This window comes from Rhyacophila brunnea, unplaced genomic scaffold (assembly GCF_057557595.1).
Source record: "Rhyacophila brunnea isolate RB1 unplaced genomic scaffold, BYU_Rbru_1.0 scaffold_13, whole genome shotgun sequence".
NCBI lineage: Eukaryota > Metazoa > Arthropoda > Insecta > Trichoptera > Rhyacophilidae > Rhyacophila > Rhyacophila brunnea.
The window spans coordinates 27,746,354-27,754,437 of NW_028232785.1; the positions used below are offsets into that span (position 1 = coordinate 27,746,354).

Consider the following 8,084-nt stretch of genomic DNA (forward strand, 5'->3'; position numbering starts at 1 on the left):
TTTGACAAAATGAGAATAATAAATTTTATAAAAAATATAGTGATAACACTGATAATAAATCATAATTTAAATTTGTAGTGTTAAGCGGCACGCGTGTCCATATGGACACGCATTAATTCATTATGCAATAACACCACATAAACAAAAGTAATTCCATTTTGTAATTACATATCATGAAACTGAACACGTTTATAATGCATTCAATGACATAAATATTATTCTTTGAAACAATATAATCTGAAAACCAAGGTTACCTTTAACATAAGTCCATCATTTTTTGATTATAAAATGAATGGCGACTTTGACACTTCATATTAATTTTATTATGTCAGCTAGATCATTAAAATGACGAACAATTGAAGCACTGTACTTATTTCAACTGACTAACGTTTATAAACCAAATTATTATTTTAAAATAACAATTAGGCAAAGTAAACTGTACTACAATAATTGCGTGTCCATATGGACACGGGTGACATTAACGTGAGCAATTGGGTCTGGCACTAAAGATTTAAGTATGCAGAAATGTTCCAAGATATTTCTATCCGCACAAATAGCGGAATAATTCTTAAAAATATAATGGTGGCCTTAAAAGCATTTTTGTCATTATCATATTATAACATTTTACTTGAATTTAAGCAGAAATAGTGGCACAATGATCATTGTGCCATCGTTGTTGCAGATAACATTCAAAATGAGATGACTCAGTGTGCCAAATTCACGCTATTATAGAGAGTACATTAAAAAAAAAACTGATTTAACACACCGAAATAAAATATTCAAACTGCTCTCCTGCAAAAACAAGATTTCGAGTTGTGCCACTATTATTCCTCGGGTGCGATATTATATTGTGGTTGATATTTCTGAAACATTTGGTTTGCACCAACCATTTAACGACACACAGATTTATTATTTCCACACCATTTTTACTATGCTTTTACAACATTGTTAACAAAATAACTTTAACTGTGTCTATATATACCAAATGATTATCCTCGATTTGCTGCCCTTCGAGTAACTGCCGCCCCCAGGTGACGCTCAATCTGCCTACCCCTACGGGACGTCACCGCTCCGTACAACATCTCATTCTACCGAGATTCAGACCTCCGAACAGTATCAAAGTATTGTAACATAACTACTCTAACATACTCTTGTACCGACTGTTTACGCTGCAAATAAAACTCGCTCCTACATCCATCGGAGCAACCACCAAATCTCGATTTCTTCATCCACAACACCATGACTCGAACAGTGATGACCCCCACATATATTTAAATAATTACAAGATAAAAAGAACTTTTTATATACAACGTTTTTAAATTTTCTGTTGAAATTTTATGCTCAATATGCTCAAATTTGTACTTGATATGAAGTAAATAAAAAACAAACAAACAAACAAATATAGAATACTGAAATGTCATTTTCACATTTCATTTTGATTAGCATAGTAACGCACGTATATATTAATAGTTTAGTTGCTAGGACCACCCCCTTAGCAACCAATAATTGTCTTTTACTTTAGGGATTTTTCTGAAATTACTTTCCATACAAAACAGAATTAACTGAAATAGAATTCAATTCTGCTTAAAGATGGCTAAAAGGATTAAAATAATGCATTGGCATCGTGTTGTGATATATTCTAAGAGTTTCAAGTGTCTAGCTAGTCGGGAAGTTATTTAAAAATCTATTGCAAGATTTGTACTGGACAAACAAGAATACGAGCTAATAGAAACGTTGTAAAATATACAACTAATTTTAAAACAATAATTATTATTCAGTAACGCGATCTGTACTAGTACAAAGGCAGTTTTTTGTGGGTGAAGAAAACCAACAAATTTTCTACGTTTATTCGCTTTCTACGTGATTTTCTTCAAAATCAACGTATTATTTAGTTAGTCTGTTTGTTTCCCATCAAATTTTGCTTTCTCTAATCGCATACATTTTATTTTTATCCGTTAACTGATGCGCTGCGACATGTCTCTTCAACGAAGTTGCCTGAATGCACTTGTAACTACATACATGGCACTTTAAAGGTTTTTCACCAGAATGAACCATCTCATGTCTCCTCAAAGTACTGACTTTTATACACGCATAATCACATGATCCGCATTGATAAGGCTTTTTATCGCTATGAATATAGCTATGTGCAGTGAGAGCGCTCGCAGTTTTCCCTTTAAAATCACACAAACTACACTCAAACGGTCTTTCTTCACTATGGACCAATTGATGTATTCTTAAACTTTTAAGGACTTTGCAGCGATGGTCACATAAGTTGCACTTAAAAGGTTTTTCGTCGCTGTGAATCTTTTTATGTCTCCTCAAGGCACTAGCATCTGCGCTTTTGTAGTCACACACTGTACACTTGTGGGGTTTTATGTTTCCATGAACCATTAGATGTCTCTTAAACGAGGTATAATCAATACTTTTGTATTCACATATAGCGCATTTATAAGGTTCTTCACCAGTATGAATCAATTTATGTTTTCTTAAAGTACAAGCAAGTGTGCATTTGTAATCACATATGTCACACTGAAAGGGCTTTTCACCACTATGAACCATTGCATGTAATTTTAATGTACTAGAAAGTATACATCTGTAATCACATAAGCTACACTTAAACGGTTTTTCGCCACTATGAACCTTTTCGTGTCTTTTAAATTCATAAGATTGTATGCAGGTAAAATTACATTCACCGCATTTAAAAGGTTTTTCTTGACTATGAGTTTTTCGTGTCTCCTTAAGGCATCAGATCGTGAGCATTTATAATTGCATAGATTGCATTTAAAAGGTTTCTCATTGCCATGAATCAATTTATGCTTTTTCAAATAACAAGCAAAATCTACGGAATAATCGCATTCATTACAATAATATCGTTTTTTACCGCGTTTCTTTTTACTGGCAACTGATGAAGGAATGACGTGCTTAGATTTATGGTCATTTAAAATGTTTTTAGATGGGAAAAACGCAAAGCATAGGTTGCACACAAAATTCCTGTTATTAAATGAAGCTCTCTTTAAATTTAGACAAATTTCTTTTTCGGGTGCAACTGGGATTTCCATTTTAATATTATTATCTATTTGAATGTCAACTTCTCCTAAAGGAAGCGCACAATGTTTCTCAGACATAGCAGATGCCATGTGTTTGCGTACATTCCTACTACTATTTCCACAATGAGACGATATGCCCACAGTAGAAGCTATGTTGCGATGCATAAACGTACTCTGTAAATAAATAAAAACAAAAATTAATACCTATGTATAAACATATAATTTAGAAGGGATCTTTATTTAGCTACATATTTTTTCCGACTTATACGCGGCGAAAATACAAACTGGCTTGTGTCTCTGATAATTATCTTAGAAATCGAGGGCATCCGTTGTTTATTCTCCATAGGTGCAGAACTAACCTGCCATTAGTGATGTCGATTGAGAGGGCAATAACTATGTTTAATTAAATCGCTTCAGAGATTGATTTATTCCACTTACGTGAGGGTGAATTTAGGTAGACGTTGTTTTATAAGTTTTTAAGATAGGGTCTATCAATAGTTCACTCTGTGTGCTTTCATCTACTTTTATTTTTTATTGTATTATTAACTCACATTGCTCTGTATTTATATTTCAAAAATTGTTAACACTCATTTTATGTCATGTCGTGAACACTTTAAATTAATAATTTGGTATGTTCATTATTTATGTACTTAAAATAAATAAGTTTGAATTGAATTCTGTATAACACAAAAAAAAATAATTAAGATTCTCAAAGCGTTATCTGAAGCTAATAACTGGAATTTTTCAATCCAACCAATCAAAAGTATCTCTTTATATATTGTGTGTCAGTAGTGAGGATGGTGATTGATAGCAACTTCAATCCATCTACAGCGATCATAATATGATTTTATTTTACTTCCGTCACTTTATCTCATATCTATCTAGTATCTTTAAGGCGCACACCTTCGCAATCTCCTTCCTTCGACAGCACCATCTTTATCTACACTTTATCTGCAGGCGGCTTCAATCTCTTCTTATCAAGTGACCAAAAAATTGGAGAACACGACTCTTGCAGTTGATCAAGAGACGTCATGTTATGATTGGTAACCGGACAAAACATAACAAGAATAAACAGAACATGAAAAAACAGAACAGCCAGGGGAAATATAAAACATAAATTTTTGCAGTATTCAAATATTTAATAAGTAATTAAATACTTATAAAAGGCGTAAAAACTCAATTAAGCAGCTTGATTTTGAAAATCATGAACACTATTGCCACTCGATTAGTAATGGTAGGCATCATACCTATTTTTAACTTCAAGGTGACCTGTATGGGCATTGGCTAATATTAATCGCTGGCAAGCTTTATCTCATCTATCTAATAGGTTCGAAAATCGTGGGTGACTACAATGAAACAATGAGTTTTAGCATTGTCCACTGAAGGAGAAAGCCGATACATTACACGACTGGTCCTACTTTTCGCCCCTCCCGTTGTCTATGGATGACTATATAGTGCTCATACTGACGCGTCTGTCGTGTTCACTTGTTGGAGTATTCTTACTTCCCTTTCAGGGCTTATTTACACAAGAAGCGTGATACGTATAATAAGTGAATGTGAAAATCAATTTTTCAAACGTATGACTTACTTGATTTCAGTTTCATTCATTACAAGCCATTATATTTTCAGAAAACATATTCCTACACTATTCATAATATATGGATACACGGTTAATAAAAATATGAGTATTAAAATGCTATTACAAATCGATATTTCTAGCTGCCTTGATACCTTGGGAATGGTTTGATTTGGATAGATGAGTTAAATGATAAATAATACACTAGGATTAATACACTTTCTACAAAAATGTAATGCATAGATCAATGCTACATATTTTTTGGAAATCGATATTATCACCGGTTTTTGTGCGAAGGACTAGTCTGACTTATGAATGTATATTATTTATAAATAACACTGATAGTTCATATATTTGATTTGAGAATTTTTTATAATTCAATTTGAAACGAAAAAGGGCGAATCAATATGTCAAGCAATCTGGGATTTGATTTTCATCAACTCGTTGCTTGTGCAAAAAGATATGCTCAGGCTTTATTAATCTAAAGATGGCGCTGCATAGTTCTATTTATCGCTGTTTGTTTTTGTCACTGTTCTGTTTTTTCATGTTCTGTTTTATCGCCGTTCTGTTAATTCATGGAACCGTTATGATTGTGCGGCAAGAATTCTATTACGGAAAGTTCCTTGTCTCATAAGACAATGGTCACAATCATGTTAGCAGATTTTTCCATCTTGGACTTTTGCAGTGAAAGGAGACTTATGCTTCTTCCACTGTATATGTAAAGTTGATTTTTAGCTTAGGATGTCTATAATACACCCATGTCTCATTTTCAGTCACCAAATGATGAAAAAATACTGGTTCCTCAGCTAGTGACTCCAAGTTTTCCCGGCAGCAATGGCGCTAAATGTACACATATTATATTATCTATCCAAGATAAAGACACAAAACAAATAGGAATATATTACCCATGTGGTTTACATACCTGATGTACTGGCCAGTCTCCTGGGTTAGAACACCCGGCCAAGGGATCTTCATAACTGAATGAGCGCAGTGGGTCTTCAATAAACCTGCTAACATCCTGAAAAAAATATAACTCAGATTTATATTATGTTATCTGTTACGAGCAGTATTTTTTCTAGATTTAAAGTGCCAAAGAGATTGAAGACTGGAGAGGGAACATGCCATCATTTACGTACGAAAAAATACGAATCGGAGAAAGACAGTTGGTATTACTGGAACTGCTAGCTTCAAGTTCGTGTCGTAAAACAACATGGCGGATATAATATTGTTATTCTCTCGATCTTGAAAGAAGTGAGATATTTTAGTCGACGTTTTAAGTAAAAAAAAAACATTGTCTCTTGCAGTGCGATATGATGCAAAGCCAGGAGAAATGCCGGCGTATCTTTTCACAGGTGTTTATAATAATAATATTAGGTACATTTTTCTTCACGTTTAGTGACAAATGAGTCTTGTATTATTCTACGTTATTATTCGGTTAAAAAGTGTTTATTAATGGAAGAATACAAATGAGTAACAGCATTTCGGAACAATATGCATACTATTAATTATTTATGCATTGATAGTTCTTCCTAAAAGATCTTTTATAATAACAATTCACAATTTTTACATCAAACGTCAAATGGTTGTTTATTGTGATGGAAGAGGGAAGAGTCAAACCTCTTTGACAAGTGCCAAATGATTAATTTGTTAATGGGTCTTCTCGCATATTATGCTTGTTGAAACTGAACACATTAATTATTGAAATGCTGTGATGGATGATACGAGACCAATAAAACAATCAGAGAGGCTTTCATCCAGCAGTGGATGAAGGTATCAAGGGTGAATATTGCCATTGTTACTACGGCTCTGAGTTGTATGGATCTAACCAAGGTAGGTAGCCGATATACTGCATTATTTGTTAGGTTATGTATTTTAATTCTTGAACTCATGAATTTTACCAAAATCAGCTATGAAAATTGAATTAATGTTCATATTGATGTCTCTTTCCGATAGAAAGCTCACGGCGAACTGCGCCACGGTGAAATGTTTTACGTTCAATTTACATATTATAACTGTAAATCTGTTGCCTTCTTGTATAAATAAACATCCTCAGATACTTAACATAGAGTTTATTTTCTTATACATACACAATGTCCACAATGTTTTGTATTAAAATATTATGTAAATGATTATTGATTAATAGTAAGTAAGTACCTACCTATTCCACTGTTATTATTTAATAAATTTGGACCGGTTTCATACATAAAGATGCCCGTATAGTATACCATAGTATGGTGAAATGTAATACGTCATTGCCGACTCAAGTAGAAAGCCGATACATCCACAACGACTGGTCGTACTTTTTCCGCCCCTCCCGTTGTTGTCTATGTATGACCTATCATTGTTCTATAGGTATAGTGCTCATACTGACACGTCTGTCGTGTTCACATAGGGAATGGTTTGATTTGAATAGATAAGTTATATGATAAATAATACACTAGCATTAACACACCTTCTACAAATGTAATGCATATATCAATGCTACATGTTTTTTGGAAATCGATATTACCACCGGTTTTTGTGTGAAAGACTAGTCTGACTTTGACAGCGGATGAATAACAGGAATGTACCTATATTATTTATAAAAAAACACTGATAGTTAGTATATTCGATTTGTGATTTTTTTATAATTCCATTTGAAACGAGAAGGGGCGAATCAATATGTCAAGCAATCTGGGATCTGATTGTGACAGCTGAAAAGTGGACCACCCGAAAATCATTTCGACATACTGCCATAATGTCACAATATATCTATAATGGAATATTGCTAGATAGACGATAACTAATATTTACAGTGGTATGTCATGGAGAATTTGGAAACTAACCTCAGAAGTATTGCTAGTGTCAACTACATTCTCTTGCTTGATAGTAAGAGGATCCACGGTTTCTACTGGAACATCACACCATTGCTGCTCTTCTGCGTCAGGTTCGTATACCTCTGGTTCCTGTTTTATGTCCATTTTACGTAATTATAATGCGTGAAAGCATCAATGATTATCACATCACGGAATATGCTGACAGCTGACATTGCCGACGTCGTGACGATAGCCTTGTCTCCATAGACAATAATTTTTCTTTCTAGTGTGGCAATCTAACTAAATATAAAATTCCCAATATCTATTGCATAATAATATTATTATATTCAGCAGTAGCAAATGGTGGAGGTAGGCTGTAAAGATTTGGTATAAATAATGCACATTACACTTAGAAGTCATACCTAATATCGAACTAATAATACAAAGTTAAAGTTTGTGTTAGCTAGTTTTAAAAATGTATTAAGCCCTACGTAAATCAAGTCATATAGGAAAGTACCAACTTAGTTGATTGACAAAAATATTCGTAAATGAATAGGTAGGTACCTACCCACCTTTCTAAAATTTTATTAATAATGAAACACAATTTTATAGATAGAAGAATATTTTTTATCTATTATGGTTTGGCGGCAGGCTTAAATCGAATTT

General features: G+C 33.4%; 1 long non-coding RNA gene across 1 annotated transcript; it reads right to left on the reverse strand.

The window, feature by feature from the left end:
- Positions 1–2,577: 2,577 nt before the first annotated feature.
- LOC147077142 (uncharacterized) lies at positions 2,578–7,673 on the reverse strand. Its single transcript, XR_015069772.1, has 3 exons — positions 7,449–7,673; positions 5,546–5,641; positions 2,578–3,221 (listed from the first exon to the last, which is right to left on the reverse strand). It is a non-coding gene; the product is annotated as an uncharacterized LOC147077142 (long non-coding RNA).
- Between the last annotated feature and the right edge of the window lie 411 nt (positions 7,674–8,084).